General features: G+C 32.8%; 1 long non-coding RNA gene across 2 annotated transcripts; it reads right to left on the bottom strand.

The window, feature by feature from the left end:
* Window positions 1-3140: 3140 nt before the first annotated feature.
* Window positions 3141-10646, bottom strand: LOC148941883 (uncharacterized). Of its 2 annotated transcripts, none has more exons than XR_016143189.1 (3): window positions 10558-10646; window positions 4397-4587; window positions 3141-3373 (listed from the first exon to the last, which is right to left on the bottom strand). It is a non-coding gene; the product is annotated as an uncharacterized LOC148941883 (long non-coding RNA). The 2 variants fall into 2 exon arrangements; XR_016143190.1 differs by lacking the exon at window positions 10558-10646 and adding an exon at window positions 10409-10529.
* Between the last annotated feature and the right edge of the window lie 8492 nt (window positions 10647-19138).

Below are 19138 nucleotides of genomic sequence, written 5' to 3'. Positions count from 1 at the left end.
GGGAGGATTGAAGCAAAAATGTACTTTTTTAAACGAATCCAGCCTGAAATCTCTGAATCACGTAGATGTACAAGTTTCTTCTATCCCTTATTATTGTATAAATGGACTCTTACTGTAATTAAGGTATGAATAGAGATGGCTTAATATACCACAATCATGTGCCTTTATTATTCAGTCCTTTGGTAAATATTGTCAACAAAAGTAAATCGTAAGAATTTTTTTATATTTGTAGAGATAATTTCAAATGCGTATGGAAGTAAAGACGCGTTAGGTTGCTAGCAAAATAATTACAGGGACATCTCACTTTCAGAAAATTGCTGCCAATTAGTTGATTGTCCATTCTGAATAATATGTGGGGGTAAATATCATTTTTAAAGCGTTATTTTATGGAAACTGTAAAAACCCATGTTCTATAAACAATATAATTAGAATTATTTTGCTATCATTTTAAACTTTTTTTCTAAATAAATGTATAGTAGTAAAATAAATTTATACTACATAAATTTAAAGTATATATACTATATAAACTTATAGTAACTAAATAAACTTACAGACTGACGCTTAGTCTTTCGGACTAAATGTCAATCTATCACTGACACTCCTAGTGGCTAATTTATCTGCTACGGCTAACTCTTCAACTTTTAGCCTTTTGAGTTGCTTATAAGTTTAACTGTGGTACATAGGCAAGCTTTAAGGAAACTCACAGGACCCCTAAAATCTCCACATTCTTACGATTCAGTCTGAGAGTTATTTATTGTCGTATAGTTTATCGATTGTTGTCGTATAGTTGGATAATAAGAGACTCGGAGGTATTGATTTTGCTGACGATATCAGCCTCCTAGAGTCCTACAAATAAAAGCTCCAGCATTACCTTAACCAAGTCAGGGACGCTGCCGAACCTTTTGGCCTTAAGATAAATACCAACAAAACAAAAAGCATGGTGAACACTGGATCTCTACTTGACCTACGATAAAATAACCAGACGATAGAGGAAATCGTAGAGTTCAAATATTTAGGGAGTATACTCCACTATTCAGGATCGTGTCAGCGAGAAGTCAAGTTAAGAATTGGCCAGGTTAATACATCTTCCAGGAAACTGGTTCAAATTTGGCGCAGCCAGAAATACTTTCTCCTACTCAAGCTGAGGCTGTTCAACAGCAACGTCCTCTCAACGCTTTGCTATGGTTCTGAAACTTGGCAAACAGATCAAATACTTGAAAAGAAACTTCTCGCGTTCGAAAACATTTGCGTAAGGCGCATTCTAAATATCCACTGGCTCAAAAAAGTAACAAACACTACTATACGACAGAAAACTTCTCAGCCACTGATAACCAAAGTGATCAAATATAGGATGAGGAGATACTTTGGTCATGTGATCCGCATATCCGAAACTCGTCCTTCAGTGGCAGCCACGTGGTACTAGAAGAAGAGGACGCCCCAAAATACCCTACGATGCAGCTACTGGGCTGTCGTCGGAAACCTCAATCCAATATAAATGAGAAGATGTCTGGGCGGCCACAGTAATGAGAGATGACTAGCGACTGTTCTTGGATGCCCTAAGCACCTCTGGAGGCACAGGAGGATCTAAGGTCTAAGGCATAGTTTATAAAATCATTATGTTTCTTTGGATCAGTGCCTTGTCACCCCCCTTGCCTCATCCCTTTAGAAATGTAGGACCTTTTATAATAAATTTTTGCGTACATGTTTGGTCTTACACAAAGTATATTATGGCATTTCCCAATAGCATCATCGAACTGAAAAATCAAAATGGTTATGTTGTTATTTGTAAGAACACTGACCCAAATATTAACCGAAATAATTTATGGTGACTTATAGATACCTTGAAAAATTTGTCTGACTTTCTGAAGAAGAGGTCCGAATAATAGCAGTAGTAATGTAACAACCTAGCAAACAGTGGCAATGAAAAGGAACTTCAATGTAGGTCGATTTTAGAATTCAGAAGTCAGCTATGGTTAATTCAAAAGGCGGCATGTTGCACGACTTTCATTTTGCAGGTTAAGGGCAAAACTGAAATAAGGTTTTTAAAGTTTTTTTATTTTTGTAAATAAGTAATTTTTTTTATAAAAGGAAGATTTTTTAAAGTCAGATACGGCAAAATAATTTTTGTATAAGAAAAGGCTTGGATTTCCAATGTTTGTTTAAGTGAAGAGAGTATAGAGCGTCTTACCAAAGTCGAAACACTTGTGAGCTTGGACAGAAAAAAAAGGTCAATCGGTAAATCAGATTTTAGGATTTTAGGAGGAGGAACTTAAATCCAAGTTTTGTAAAGCAGAAGATTACAATTGAGAATCCATGCATGATTCTGGTCTAAGCAAGGTTGAATATACTTTTCAATGGTAGACCTTCTATCCTATAGTTGAAAGTACCCTTTAAAGGAAGGCAATATGTTATCTAGGTGGCTTTCAGTGTTTTCTGAGTTTGATTTAAACCTTCTGAGTTGTCACAGTTGAACTGTCTTACTCAACCGAATTATCCCGTCCCCACTTTTTTACTTAGTGGTAATCCACCGATTCAGTTTTTTTTTTCTTTGATATAATTACTATTGTAGTTTGTGTTTTATTTTTATACAAAATCTTGTAATTCCCTTTACTTAAATAATTGTGATGAAATAAAGGAGCCGAAAGTTGTAATAACATAAATGATGAATATATTAGTTGTCGAACTATCAAAATAATCTTTATAAAAAGAAATTTTAACAATAATTTTAATTCAATTCAAAACTAAGTTTTATTTCAAATTTTTATATGACCCACGTCCCTCACTCACTTTCTATACACTATTTACCCCTTGTCCAGGAACTTAATTGGGTAAATTGCTCCAAGCTGCTTAGAAGAAAAATTTGGCGTTCGTTGGGGGAAAAGAATTTTTTTTTAATTATCTATTGTGTGTCGGGGTCCCTAGATCCAAGGAATTAGGAATATAAGTATAAAATGGATAAGAAAAAAACGTCTGTCCATTTTCAGGCCATTTTAACTTCTAGAACAGGATCATCCAAATACGACACTTATGCCTGGCAACTTGCAGCATAGATTTAAAGGTGACGTAAAAAAACACAGCCCTTTTTAACAGTCAAAGCGCTTTGCCTGTGGAGCCAATAAGTTCATACGCATGTAATTTTCTAAATATTTATTAAAAAAAAGGTCTAAAAAAGTAGGTGGAGCTGATTCTTGTTCTTGTGAAGCGAATTTTGAAGATTTTGCAGCGAATTATGTCCAGTAGTAGTGATTATGTTCAGTGAAATTTAGTAGTTCCTAAGTAGTCTATGCTATTATTTCCTGTGATTGTGTTTAATTAAAGCCTTCTATAACTCAAATCATAGGAAATAAGTGGCAAATAGACTAATCCCCAGCACCTGAAAAAGAAACAAAGAAAATAAAACATTGAATATATAATACCTAAAATTATAAGCTCTCTAAAATTCTCTTTTAGAGAGCTTAAAGCTCTCTAAAATTATAAGCTCTCTAAAATTCCCTTTATTAATTTAGCTAACGTAATCTATCAGGTTTAAAACGTGTAGCGAAGAACAACTCTTAAAAAGGCAAAAATAAAATACTATTTTACTAAAGACGTCCCACTTCCAGGCTACGTTTAGTCTGAGACAGAAAGCATCTCGGCAAATTTTTAGAAAATGAGCCAACATTATTTAATTAATCTCTACTTCCTAGTAACTTAATCTTGACCAAAATATTTGCATTTTAGTCCACAATTTTCACTGGCTTGTATGATCCTCGGTTTTCTCTTTTTTCCTCGTTTTTCTCGTTAATATTTTGTCTTTTTAGCCTAATCAAAAAAAAAAAAAAATGTGCCCAAGCACGGTCTTCTCTTTTTACTTGGTTTGTGATTTAAAAAATTCTTTCTTTTTTTTTTCATTCGTATTTCAAACAATGTGGTTAATTTTTGAAATTATTACTTGAATCTAACGGTCATCGATTTTCAGAGCCATTACGGTAATTAGAGTGAATATTTTTCACTTACCCGCGCCCCAACTATACAAAACGAAGACGCTCATGCCCTTTCTTTGAGGAATGTAGACACACTCATAGGAAGGATAAATAGAGTTTTAAGGTATAATGTATTACAAGGTAGTTGCAGGGAAAATGGTATTTTCTAAGGATATTGGTACGTGTCTAGACACACAAGGAATTCACAACGACTCAAAGGTACAGCATGCGTAGTCTTTAAATACTTTCAATTAGTAAGGATTAATAAAATTTGGTGTTATATTATCTTACCGAGAGGAAGTTGAAAGTGAATTAATTATATTCTTTGGTTGCATTGAAAAATTAGCAGATGTAATCTATCTTATTGAATAGATTTAGCAAAAAAATCAAGAAGCGATAAGCCAACTTTAAAAATGCTTTAGAGAGAAACTTACGCTGAAGTATTCAGTCGATTCTGGTTTTGCCTCTGGGGACAGTAACACCATCCCTTTACGTAATAAATTGCCAAAGTCCTTGTCGAGAACCACAGACGCGCTTTGACCAGCATATACAGTTTTATGCGGTAGACTGTTACTACGAATCGAGGATGTTCGTGCACGGCGGAATTCTCCATCAACGAAGGGCCCTGCGAATAAAAATACCGTCACTGTAATATGAGAGTCACGACAAAAATATTTTGCGATAAGAATAAAAATTAAAAGGAAGAGTCACAGACATCTTCAAGAAGTCTTTCCTCTTATTAATTATAAAATAGTTATGATTAGCTCATTAATCCTTCTTGAGTTCATAACATTGCTAATTAACTTCTTGAGTTCATAACATTGTTGTTTCGACGATTTAAAAATCGTCGAAAAAGGTACGAAAATACACAGAAACAAATTATTCAAATTTTCATTCTATGTTCATGGATATTTCTCATTTTTAGGTGAGGGAGGGTATCCTATATTTTAAATGGTTTAACAGCTTCAAAATGAAAGCCTAAAATTTTAAGTTCTCTAAAACGTTCCTTGTCGAAGAGGTTACTAATAATACATAATCAGATTTTTTTTAGATTTATATTCTATTTTCCATGATATCTTTCTTAATCGAGGGGGAGGGGTAAGAATTGTAGCTTGTAATTGTAGCTTGTGTAAGCATTCTCAAGCATCAAGTAAGGTTGAAAATGTCTTTAAAAAAAAATATGCCACATTTTTTTCAATTTGGCCACACAACCTGTTGAATGACAAGCATGCCATCCCTCGAAAATGGCAGATGAAAATGAAAAGTATACCATAGGAATCAACAGTCAAAAACCTACTGAAGGGAAATTACAGTCCCCCACCTTGAACAATATAGGAAATGACTTTTTTACATGGGTAGCACTGATCTGTCTCCTTGTTTTCTTTTTTTTTTAGGGCTAGTGGTTTATCGGTCGTCAGCAAACTGAAAGATACTTTGTGTCATAGTGCAGACACACAGCAGACTGTGTGTCATAGTGAAATAATCAAGTATATAACTATAAATTAAAAACACTCATTTTTTAATTAAATAAAAAAAAGTTCTCTTACTGAAAGTAAGGAGTGATATTAAAACTTAAAACGAACAGAAATTATTCCGTATATGAAAGGGGCTGTCCCCTCCTCGACGCCGCGCTCTTTAAGCTAAAGTTTTAAACTGGCTCACAAAATTATTTTTTTAAAAAAAAAAAAAATTTCGTGTAAAGAGCGTGGCGTTGATGAGGGGACGGCTCCTTTCAAATAAGGAGTAATTTCTGTTACTTTCAGTAAAAAAAAACTTAGTTTTTTTATTTAATTTCTGATCGTCTTTGAATTAATGCAGCTTTTGATTTTGGCTCACCGTACATGAAACCTAGGGAGGGGTAATTTGCATATTTATCCTTAATCCTGACTAAAACTGGCATTTAGTGTCTCTATCGAAAATAGAATATTTGATGTAATAACACAATAAATATAATACATAATAACAATAAAATATAATAGAATGCAGTCATGAGGGGAAAAGGGGGGCAACTCATAGTTTTGTTTTTAATAATTTGTTTTAAAAATTATGTTTGTTTTTAAAATACAGAATTTTTTCTTAAATAATTTATTAGACAAAACTACTTTTCAATTTGTAAATAAAATAGAATTATATGACAACTGGAAAAACTTCGAGGCCTGGAACCCTGAAATCCTACATTTTTCCAAACTTGCGGGCAATTCTGGTTAAAAATATAAAACATTAATTAATTTTTTTAATTTTACCCCCCCCCTCCTCACCTCGCATTTAAAAATACTACTTCACCCCTGTCTGAGCTTTGCGTATAATTCTGTAAGTGTTACAGACAGGTGTTTTTTTTCTTTATATTCTTATATAAGGATTTTAGCTTCTTTTTCTCTGCTCTGACTTTTTTATAGGTAATGGTTTTAAAACTGAAGTGAAAACATTTAAGCTTTAGCGTCTCGTGTGGGTGAAATTATTAACCCACACAAGTACTTTTGTAAAAACAATCGAAACACCATAAAACCTAGAGAGGGGTAATTTGCATCTTCATACTTGACTCTAACTAAAAGGGCATTTAGCAACTCTATCAAATATAAAATTTGATAAAATAACATAATAAATACAATAAATAGTAACAATAAGATATAATAGAATGCAGTCTTGAGGCAAGAAGGGGGCAACTCATAGTTGTATTTTTAATAATGTGTTTTAAAAATTATGTTTGTTTTTAAAATACATAATTTTTTCTTAAATAATTTATTAGACCAAACTACTTTTCAATTTGTAAATAAAATAGAATTATGTGACAACTGGAAAAAGTTCGGGGCCTGGAACTCTGAAATCTTACATTTTACCAAACTTCCGGGCACTTCTGGTTCAAGTTATCAAACTGAAATTCATTTTTTTTTCATATTATCCACCCCCTTCCCCTCCCCTTGAAAAACAATACTGCACGCATTTCTGAGCTTTGGGTCAAATTCTATAAGTGTTCGAGACACGTGTTTTTTTTCTTTCTCTTTTTATATAAAGATTTTAGCTTCTTTTTCTCTGCTCTAATTTTTTTAAAGGTAATGGTTTTAAAATTGAAGCGAAAACATTCGAGCTTTTGCTTCATTATTTCAGTTTTCTAATTAAAAGTTTAACCCGTTGTCACAAACTTCAATATTATCCATTTCATTTTATATTCATTTCAGAAAAGACGAGTCCAAACGCTTTTAAACAGGAAGGGATACGAAGGAAACAATAGAGAAGGAATTCATCAATCTATAATAATCATAGTTTAGTCAATTCTTGTAATTTTTTAGTCAGACAAGATGAGTTCTAACACTTTCCAAAAGGAAGGGGAAAATTTCTTCTTTATAGGAAGGAATTTACCAATCTCGCGAAATAGATCTTAGTCTGATCTATTACCTAACACTTTCTAATAAGACTGATACAGTGGGAAAAATTTCTTCTTAAACAGAAAGAATACATGAATGCTTAATAATCTAGTTTCATAAATATTTTTCTAGTTGATTCCTCAATTTTTTTTTTGTCAGAAAAGGCGAGTCTCAACGCTTTCTAATAGAAGGAATATAATGAAAAAATATTTCTCAATAGTAAGGAATTGTAATAAGTAAGGAATTCATATGTCATCCAGTGCATAAATTATTCTTCCTGCATACTTGTACCCAGCAAAGGGTGAACTGCAGCCCGCACAAACTAAGAGTTTATGACAAAAGTTTTCCAAAAGAAAGTAATTTGAGGAAGAATAGGAAGAATATAATGGAAAAATCTTTCTCAATAGTAAGGAATTCATATGCCATCTATTGCATAAATTATTCTTTCTGAATACTTGTACCCAGCAAAGGGTGAACTGCAGCCCGTACAAACTAAGAGTTTATGACCAAAGTTTTCCAAAAGAAATTAATTTGAGGAAAAATAGGATGGAAGAATAGGAAGAATATAATGGAAATATCTTTCTCAATTGTAAGGAATTCATATGCCATCTATTGCATAAATTATTCTTCCTGCATTCTTGTACCCAGCAAAGGGTGAACTGCAGCCCGTACAAACTAAGAGTTTATGACAAAAAGTTTTCCAAAAGAAAGTAATTTGACCCTGATCCAGGAATGGCATCAATTGTTTTGGCTAAACAGTAAAGGTGTAGGTTACATTCCTGTTTGAAGGCTTCACAGAAGGAAACTTCTTAATAAAAGCAAAACAAATATATTTTTTGTTTTATGCTCTATTCAAAAGCATATTGTTTTTTTTTACTATGCACACCTGTCCCGACGGTATAGGGATACCATGTAGGTAAGCTGAAAGCGAAATAGAAAATCAAAAATTAAATAAAGTTAAAACTGAAAATTACATAAGGATATGTCTTCTGAATGCCAGGCCAATATGCTGGCATTTGCACTTGCACTGAAGTGCAAAAGTTATTATTATTAGTCAAATTATTAATATCATTCGTTATTTACTATTATTCAAATTCAGGTCAAGAAGTAAAGCCCCCTTGATCCGATGAATTCCCCGAAGATTAGTCAGAACAATTTGTTCATGTAATAATTTTGTGGGGTGGGGGGGGGCGGTGGATATTGGCCCTAAGAAAACGCACTTAGCATTTATAAAATAAATCTCTAGCCTATCTTCATCAATTGTTTTGTTTGCTACTTTTGAAGATTCTTTCTTTTTTCCTTTTTCTTCTTCTCTTATTACTGGTTTTCTGAGTTTTCCTGCTTCTTGGGATATCTTTCTTTTTTCATATTAATTTAAAAATCTTTTTCCACAAAATAAGTTTTCAAAGAAAAGTAAAGAATTCTATTAAACAAAAAATGAACAAAAATAAAATCAAATAATCTACAAGCGTTAGCATCGATAAATAAATGAAACCCAAAACGAACAGAAATTACAATAATTAACCGAGTCAAACTCAGAACGAGCAGAAATTAACATAAGTTGGGTGCAAAACCCCTATGCCTTCCCAAGGCCAGAAAAAAATTTGCACTTTATTGAAAAAATATATATGTTTTTACTTTTATAACGTTAATAAATAGAATAATATTAACATTTTGATTACTAAATATCAGTATATGCATATTAACCTGACAATGCATATTCATTTGTATTTTTTCAGTAAAGGTTGCATTTAAAAGCACATCGTTCTTTATATAAAATATTAAATAAAATAATTAAAATAATTTTATTTTAAAATAGTTAAATAAAATAAATTTTATTTAATCGTTTAAAGAACAATTTAGCTTGCGTGAAAGTTTACATGATTTTTCCCATATTCTCCTTGACGTTTTCAAGAGAACCATGTTCCATATAAAATCATTTAGTCAAGTAAAGTCAAAATACGAGCATAAACAAACGGCAATGCATAAAAATTAAGTCTTGTATTTCTGCAAGTTCCAAAAATATCTATATTTTTGCAACTTGCAAAAATAATATATATTTTTAAGTTGCAAAAATATCTATATTTTTGCAACAGTCTTTTATAGAAATTTCCTTTACATTAATCTCTCCCTTAAGAGGGAGTTGGGGCCCAAACTAAAGAGAAATCATTTTCTTCACTCATTTAGACAAAAATATTACTTAGTTTTTCACACCAACAATATTATTTTCCTAATAGAAGTAAACCACACTGTCATAAATTAAAAGAAAATGAAAGTGTTTTCACTCATTGTACCAACAATATAAATGGTAAGTTTAGACCAGCTGAGAAAAAACACGGTATAATAGGCCGACGCTATAAGGATGGGATCAGTGACTTCAATTCATAAAAAATTGGAGGGGGGGGGGGGCAAATTCTATTTTTAAAAATCTAGGGGAGCAGCTTTGTTTTTTTCCATTAAAAAAAAGAACATATTTCAAAAGAAATACCATTAAAGACATATTTATATATCTATAGGGGGGGGGGGGGCTATACTCTGCAAGTAAAGCATATAAAAAATTCACATTTTATTTTCGTCCAAAAATATGGAGCCTCAATATATCAAAAATCCACATATCGAATCCCACAATGAATTTTATATCATCCATTCTCGGTGAACTAACCTAAGACACTCGTGTTAATTTTGCCACACCGAGCAAAAACTTCTCTCCTCTATAAAAGGTGTTCATAGACAATTGCAAACACTGTGGAAATTTCCAAAAACTCATAAATACCAAAATAGAGTTTCTACCTCCAAATTTCATTTCTGGATACAGACATTAGAACAAGAATAATAACAAACGTTTTAGAGATCTTATTAGGGAACTTCAATTCATGAAAAGTTGGAGGGGGGGGGGATCTATTCAAAAGAAATACCATTAAAGACATATTGTAATATCTATGGGGGGGGGGGTTATACTCTGCAAATCAAGCATATAAATAATGCACATTTTTTCATCTGATTTGATTTTTTATCGTCTTCGTCCAATGAAAATGTCAAAAACAAAGTGTTTTTTAGATGAAAATACAAAAAACAAAAACATACTTTTCGAATACGAAAGGAAACTATAAGCGCCAAATATCTTTATTTAACCGATCCTCATCGATGGCAAACACCTCAGTATTCTAGTTAGCATAAGGCTTTGATAGTTTATATCTTCAACTAACACTTTAAGATAATTCAAATAGGCATGCCTGAACAGTGTCTCAATAAAATACTTCTGAACCATAAACCTTTTTATTATTCGTCTTGTTTCGCTTTCGTTCATCTTCAGCTGCGTGCTAAAAGGACAGATAATGAAGAATAAGACATGGATCAAATAGCTAACAGACAAAATAAGGAATAAACAATAGAGAATACAATCCAGAATGGTTGACAGGAGAAGTAATGGAATAAAACAGGATAAAAGAGGATTATTCATCACTACAAGTTTCCAATTTTTTAGTCCCCCCTCCGAAAAAAAGAAACGTACAAATGTTACTCTAACTAACAACAATCGTTTTATAAGCAGAATAACAATTTAAGTAATATATGGGGGGGGGAGTCAATACCCGATAACACCCAAGTCTATATTACAGTTGGACAATGTTTTAATACACACCATATGTATTGATTAGTGGCCTCTGAGAAAATAAAATTCAGATGAGGTAAAGTAAAGATCTTCCATCCTGAAATCTACATAAAATGAACCTATTTAAGTAACAGATTAGCATTATTTTCGAGTCCTGGAAAAATCTGATTTCCATGTAAGCATGGAAATAATGGTAGGGAGGTTAAGGGGTTGGGAAAGAATGGAAAATATGCTATAAATAATTCACCGTGTGCTAATCAACAGCTGAATATTGTATTCTGGTTTTGAGAGAAGCAAGCTTTTCAGTGAACGGAAGGCAGCGACCCGGCTCAATTGTAACCGAAACTAAAAAAACCGAGTTTTGACACCAATAGATGCATCCGAAGAATCAGATTTTTATGCTGATTTCAAATATATAAGTTTCATTAAGTTTAATTTTAACTATCAAAAGCTACTTGCCTGAGAAAATATGTCGTATATTCAAGAAATGGGGGAACAACCCAAAAAAGTCAAGAGAACTTTAATGTAAATAACATCATCAGATCCAGCGTATCAGAGAACCCTACAATAGAATTTTCAAGCTCCTATCTAGTTTTAAGTTGGTATCTTTTTGAGATACAAAATGACACGTTAATCATTGAACTGAGCTCATTGCGCAGAAGTCATGCCAAATTAAACAAAAAGCAACAATCCTTAAATACTTTATTCTTATGCTGTTAAAAGTGTCCTTAAATGGTATACTTTTACTGTACCAAAGCTCCTACATTATTTTGTGTTTTCAGTAAATTGCTTGTTTCTTATAATAGTACAAACAGAGAATTATCACTCGTTGGATTATTTACACTAGGTTTTTTCTTTATATATATTAGATAGGCTGTGAGGTAATAATTTTGTTCGTTTTAAGTTTAAACTTTGCTCTTTACTTCCCCCAGAAAAAAACTTTGTTTTAAAATAAATACAATTTAGTAGGCAATTTAAAGGTTCTTTACCTTAATAGCTGACGAGTTTTCCAGGAAAAAAGAACCGAGATAACAGGAAAGAGGAACCGAGTTTTTAATAGGTTAAAAGCAAATGATTGATATTATCAAATTTTACAAATTGAATACTTTTCCGTGAAACATGGAATAGTAAATTAATGACGAAAGTGGGGTTTTCTTAATTCAGAGTGCCAAAAATATCAACAAGATTACTAATGCCCATCAAAAGCTACAAGCTTGGGAAAATTTGCCAGATTTAAAAAAAAGAGGAAAGTTAATTCAAAATATTTATAATAAAGTTCAAAATTGGAAGAATGATTTTTAGTACCTCAAAAAGTCGTTGAGCTACTTGATAGAAATTTTAAGGAAATAATTTATAGCATGGGTGCCGGCAAGAGGAGGGAAGGGGGGCATACCCCCTGGAAATTTAGGACTATAAAGTAATTATAAGGAAACCAAAGGAAAAAGATTAGAATCGGGATAAATATGGGGAAAATGTAGGTTGCCCCATTGTCGGCTGCCTGCCAATAGATTTTGACGCTTGATAACGAAAATATAAGTTCTAATTTGGGACTGAGTGACCCGTTTCTAGTTTTCTACACGCGTTTCTTCTATCTTCTATATGATTTGGTTGGAGCAACAAAAAAAAAATCCAATTCTTCACAGTAATGTATGGTAAGTAAACAATCATCCTTGTCAGTAACGAAAGTGTAAGAACCTAAATATTGGTAACATTCAATCGAAAAATCAGCTTTTATGGTGATCCTAAATATGTATTTGTTTATTAGTAATTAGTAAACTATTAGTACACAAGACAGTAGGTTTAATTATAGAAAACGAAAGAAAAACAACTTAATAAAGGGCAATTTCAGAAAAAATATGCCGTCCACTTTTGCTTGTATTTCAGGAGCTGACATATGAAGTTTTATATTTTCTCCCTGAGCGGATAAATTTTTTGTATTTTATTATAATTTTTTTTCCCAGGAGTGATTGTATTTATCTAGTTGCCACTTTGAAAAAGATTTAATTTTTTACTCTTCTGAAGCATAAAAGGTGTCAAATATATTTGTGTTTGGTATTCTAAAAATATTGAATTAAAAGATTCTATTAGAATTTCTTAATTTTACTTTTAATGTTTTACTTTGAACAAACTACTTTTATAATGCGTTACTTTTTATAAGTAATTGAGTCTAAAGGCATTAACATTTTGGTGTTTGATAACCAAGTTCAAAACCGTCTATATTGTTAAGAAATGTCCATCCAACGCTTCGGCATTACTCAGCAGAACTGATTACTGGGAGTTTATATCTTAGTTTTTGTAAGTAGGGAATTGTTTTGTGTATTTTTTTGTAATTAATTCCTTTTTTTATTTTAATATACTTTTACTTTAATTGACATAATTTTTTCCATTACCTTTAGAAAAATTTGTGTCTCTAAGCCTCATTTAAAGAAAACAAGTTTTTTCAACTGAAAGTAAGGAGCAACATTGAAACTTAAAACGAACAGAAATTATTACGTATATTAAGGGTGTTGCCCCTTTCCTTAACACCTCGCTCTTCACGCTACAGTTTTTCGGCCCTTTAGAAAAAGCTACTTATCGTTCTAATCAAACGACCCTTGTGTTTCAGGAGTTATTTTTAATGAATTGGGACAAAATTCAAACTTTAGCGTAAAGAGCGAGACGCTATATACGTAATAATTTCTTTTTGTTTTAAGTTTTAATGTTGCTCCTTATTTTCAGTTGAAAAAACTTTTTTTTATTTAATTTCCGAACTTTTTTTTAAAAAGCGCCTGGATACCTGGCTCCTCCTCCCCAAAACAATCCCCCTTTCCATAGAAATATTCTCTAGGCAATTCAATCTTGGTGAAAATTTACCTCGGACAATTACCCTTAATATCTCCATGACTAAAATTGAATCGGTAAAGAAAAAGCAAGACATATAAAGAAATTTCGTATAGGAATTGTAGCAAATTCACCCAGTGTAAGATTTCCCCTGAAAATTTCACCCCCTGGAAACTTCCCTCTCTATGGAAAACTCTCCCTGCGCAAAATCCTTCCAGCAGAAAATTCGTCCTCCCCTCCCCACTCGAAAATTGTATGTATACTTCCCAATAACAAATAAGAAAATAGGTAAGATTTATAACTTAAAAACATTTCCCTAGGGGCTGTAGGGCGTCATTTTATCTCTAAAAATATAGTTATTGGGTCTTTCAACTATGCTGAAGAAAAAATCTATCTCAAAGTTTTGATCGGACGATTTTGGGAAAAAAGTGGCGTGGGAGGGGGCCTAGTTGCCCTCCAATTTTTGGTCACTTAAAAAGGGTGCTGAAACTTTTCATTTCCTTTAGAATCAGCCCTCTCTCGACGTTTTAGGCCAACTGGATCGATACGATCACCCATGAAAAAAAAACAAAACAAAAAAAAAACAAACAACAGAAACACAAAGAAACAAATAAACACGCATTCGTGATCTTTCTTATGGCAAAAATTACAAAATTCCATATTTTTGCTGATATGAGCTTGAAACCTCTATAGTAAGGTTCTTTGATACACTGAATTCGATGGTGTGATTTTCACTGAAATTCTATGACCAAGGGGATCTTTCTCCCTTTTTTTGAAAATCAAACAAATTTTCTTAGGCCGTAGCTTTGGATTGGTAAAACTAAACTTAATGAACTTTTCATTTCCGTTAGAATCAGCCCTCTCTCTACGTTTAAGGCCAACTGGATTACACATCGAAAAAAACACAACAAAAACAGAAAGAAACAAATAAACACGCATCCGTGATCTTTCTTCTGGCAAAAATTACAAAATTCCACACTTTTGCTGATACGAGCTTTAAACCTCTTTAGTAAGGTTCTTTGATATACTGAATTCGATGGTGTGATTTTCATTAAAATTCTATGACTTCAAGGGGATCTTTCTCCCTTTTTTCGAAAATCAAACAAATTTTCTCAGGCCGTAGCTTTGGATTGGTAAAACTAAACTTAATGAAACTTAAATATTAGGATAGTGAGCCAATTCTTTTAATATATTTGTTGGTATAAAAATCCGGTTTTTAGAGTTTCGGTTACAATTGAGCCGGGTCGCTCCTTACTTAGGCCTACAGTTCGTTACCACGAACTATTTGATTACAACTCAAAATCCAAAGATATAAACTTTACCTATTTCTCGGGTTTCTGTGCCCCCCCCCTAGAGACTTTACTTCTGGCGACCTTGATTTATAGTTGAAATATACTACCAAGAAAGTTAAGGTAATTTTTTATCATACACCATTATCTCCCTGCAACTATTGAATAGAATGAGTCTTTTAAGAATATTATAATGCTTTTTATAGCGTATTATAACGAATTCGAATATAGTAAGTTTTAGAGCACCAACACGCAATCGCCTCCCTATAAATCCTCCCACTTGTCCTCTCAGGATTTTGGCTCTAACTGCTGAAAATAAATGGAATACATAATTTTATTCGCTATAATACGGGCACTGCTATATTGGCTTAACTTCTGCATATAAATTAAACAAAAAAACAAGTTTTTTTAAACTAAAGGTAAGGAGCAATATTCAAACTTAAAACAAACCGAAAGTATTACGTATATGAGGGGGGTTGTCCCCTCCTCAGCACCTCATCCTTCAAGAAATCTTCTGTACATCAACTTCTGTATATAAATTAAATAAAAAAAAACATGTTTTTTAACTGAAAGTAAGGATCGAAATTAAAATTTAAAACGAAGAGAAATTATTCCGTATATGAAAGGGGCTGTCCCCTCCTCAACGCCTCGCTCTTTACCATAATTTTTTTTATTGTTTTAAAAAATAAAGTTCTGTAGCAGAGTCAAACTTGGGCCTTTCAACAATGCTGAAGAAAAAATCTATCTAAAAGTTTTGATCGGACGATTTTGGTAAAAAAAAGGGGCGTGGAAGGGGGCCTAGTTGCCCTCTAATTTTTTTGGTCACTGAAAAAGGATACTGAAACTTTTCATTTCCTTTAGAATCAACCCTCTCTCGACGTTTTAGGTCAACTGGAGCGATACGATCACCCATGCAAAAATAATCAAACAACAGAAACACAAAGAAAACAAATAAACACGAATCCGTGATCTTTCTTATGGCAAAAATTACAAAATTCCATATTTTTGCTGATATGAGCTTGAAACCTCTAAAGTAAGGTTCTTTGATACAATGAATTCGATGGTGTGATTTTCATTAAAATTCTATGACCTTCTTCCTTTTTTCGAAAATCAATCAAATTTCCTCAGGCTCTTAGCTTCGGATTGGTAAAACTGAACTTAATGAAACTTAAATATTAGGATAGTGAGCCAATTCTTTTGATATATTTGTTGGTATAAAAATCCGGTTTTTAGAGTTTCGGTTACAATTGAGTCGGGTCGCTCCTTAATGTAAATTTGAAGGTCTAGGGGGGGGGGGCAGCTGCCCCCCTCCCCCTCCCTATGCCCATGGTTGTCCCCTCCTCAGCACCTCATCCTTCGAGAAAAAATTTCTCGGCATTTAAAAAAAAGCTATTGGCTAAACTTCTGTATATAAATTAAATAAAAAAACATGTTTTTCAACTGAAAGTAAGGATCGACATTAAAATTTAAAACGAAGAGAAATTATTCCGTATATGAAAGGGACTGTCCCCTCCTCAACGCCTCGCTCTTTACCATAGTTTTTTTTATTGTTTTAAAAAATAAAGTTGTGTAACAGAGTCAAACTTTAGCGCAAAGAGCGAGAGATTGAGGAGGGGACAACCCCTTTCATATACGAAATAATTTCTGTTCGATTTAAGTTTTAATGTCACTCCTTACTTTTAGTTTAAAAAAACTGTTTTTTTTTATTTAATTTCTGAACGATTTTGAATTGATGCAGCTTTGAATTCGGCTCACCATACATGAACAATTCCACTGAAATTTACATATTAATTTTACTTGTTTTGGCTAAATGGCTTTCTCGAAGTTTTGTTCTGACGTAATTTACGAATTAACGTACGTAATGAACTTCTATATTTGTATGTTTCAGTTACGTATATTAGGGAGTTTTGCCCCTAGTCAATAACTCGCTCGTTACGCTAAATTTCAAATTTGTTTAGAATCACAGAGCCCAGAATCCAAAAGGTCAGCTAATTAGAATATATATATATTTTTAAAGCTCAAAAAAAAATATGGAGTAGAGCGAGGCATTGACTAGTTGGCGAACACCCGTCTATCGGTAATAATTTATGTTTGTTTTAATTTTAATAATTTCTGGGTTTTTTTTATTTAATTTCTGATCGTTTTTTAAATAAGGCTGGGACATCTGGCGCTCCCTTCATAGAAATGTCCCTTCCCCCAAGAAAACATCCTCCATGAAAAGATCCTCTCCTGTAACCCCCCTCCCCGGAGGCACCCCCCCCCGAAAAAAATACCTCCTGAAATGTTTGTATACGTCCCATTAACTAAAACTAAATGTAAACAATGTGCAAAATTACTAACTTTCAGCCCTTACCTTGGGACCTGTGGGGGATTAAGTCTTCCTCAAAGAAATATTTATTAGACTTTCGACTATGTTGAACAAAATGGCTATCTCAAAATTTTTGATTGGGTGACTGGAAAAAAAATGAGCTTGGGAGGGGGCCAAGTTGCCCTCCAATTATTTTGGTCACTTAAAAAGGACACAAGAACTTTTAATTTTAGTTCAAATGAGCCCTCTTACGATACTTTAGGACTACAGGATCAATACGGTCACCCTTCGGAAAAAAAAAAACACGCATCCGTGTACTTTCTTCTGGTAGAAAAAAATACAAAATTATGATAGCCTATCTATTTTAAAAGTCAATAAAACTCATAGGATAAAATTTATTTGGGAAAATTATTTTAAATAGTGTAAATTTAAATTATAATAAAATTATTTTAATATAGCGGAGAAGCAACTTCATTAAAATACTATTTAAATATAAACGCGACTGACCTGGCCTACGGCTCCTTGAATTTCTTCCATCAATTTTTCTTCCAGCTTGACTTCACTTTTCCAGCTGTTTAGCTCTTTTTTCAAGTTAATGGCCTATCAAATATAATACCATGAATTTCAAAATGACAATAACGAAAAATTTTATTATTTGTGGAGATTTTAATGCCCACAGCCTTTTGTGGCGGAATAAACCAGCAAATAAAGCCGGTAAGTTCATTGAGCATATGACTTCAAATAATAATGAATTAGCTGTTGCTACCCCTCCAAACCTGAATACATATTTCAACCCCAAAAGTGGCAGTTTCTCTACAATTGACCTAGAAATTGTGTCTTTAAGTATTTTGAATAAAATTTATGTAAATAAAATTGATAGTCTATGTACTGACCACTTTGCCACAGTTTGCTCCCTAAACGAACCTGCTGAAACCCTATCACAAACCTTCAAATATATCAACACCAAAGCAAATTGGCCTATGTTCCAAAATAAGCTAAATGATGAAATTACAAGTTTCACCCATAATTCATGCATTTCAAACGCAACAGCTGACACGCATGCTGAAGTTTTGGCATCTTTACTAATAAATACAGCTAATCATGCTATCCCCAGGACAACACCAAGGAAAACCTTCCCTAGACATATTCCCAAAGCATGGTGGACAAACGAGTGCCAAAAAAAATACAACTTCAGTATATAAATTAAATAAAAAAACATGTTTTTTAACAAACAACAAAAGTACGAAGAACATTTGATGGAAAGGCAGTGTGGTCTTCGTCGCTATTATGTTTTTTAACTGAAAGTAAGGTTGACATTAAAATTTAAAACGATGACAAATTATTCCGTATATGAAAGGGGCTGTCCCCTCCTCAACGCCTCGCTCTTTATCATAATTTTTTCATTTAAAAAAAAAAAAATGAAGTTGTGTAACAGAGTCAAACTTTAGCGCAAAGACCGAGACATTGAGGAGGGGACAACCCCATTCCTATACGAAATAATTTCTGTTCGATTTAAGTTTTAATTTCACTCCTTACTTTCAGTTTAAAAAAAACTGTTTTTTTTATTTAATTTCTGAACGTTTATGAATTAATTCAGCTTTGAATTTGGCTCACCATACATGAATAATTACACTGAAATTTACATATTAATTTTAATTGTTTTGGCTAAATGGCTTTCTCGAAGTTTTGTTCTGACGTAATTTACGAATTAACTTACGTAATGAACTTCTATATTTGTATGTTTCAATTACGTATATTAGGGAGTTTTACCCCAAGTCAATACCTCG

The sequence above is a fragment of the Artemia sp. Qi Xiang Cuo genome, chromosome 17 (genome assembly GCF_049724085.1).
Source record: "Artemia sp. Qi Xiang Cuo chromosome 17, ASM4972408v1, whole genome shotgun sequence".
Classification (NCBI taxonomy): Eukaryota; Metazoa; Arthropoda; class Branchiopoda; order Anostraca; family Artemiidae; genus Artemia; species Artemia sp. Qi Xiang Cuo.
This window is presented reverse-complemented; position numbering and strand designations above follow the sequence as displayed.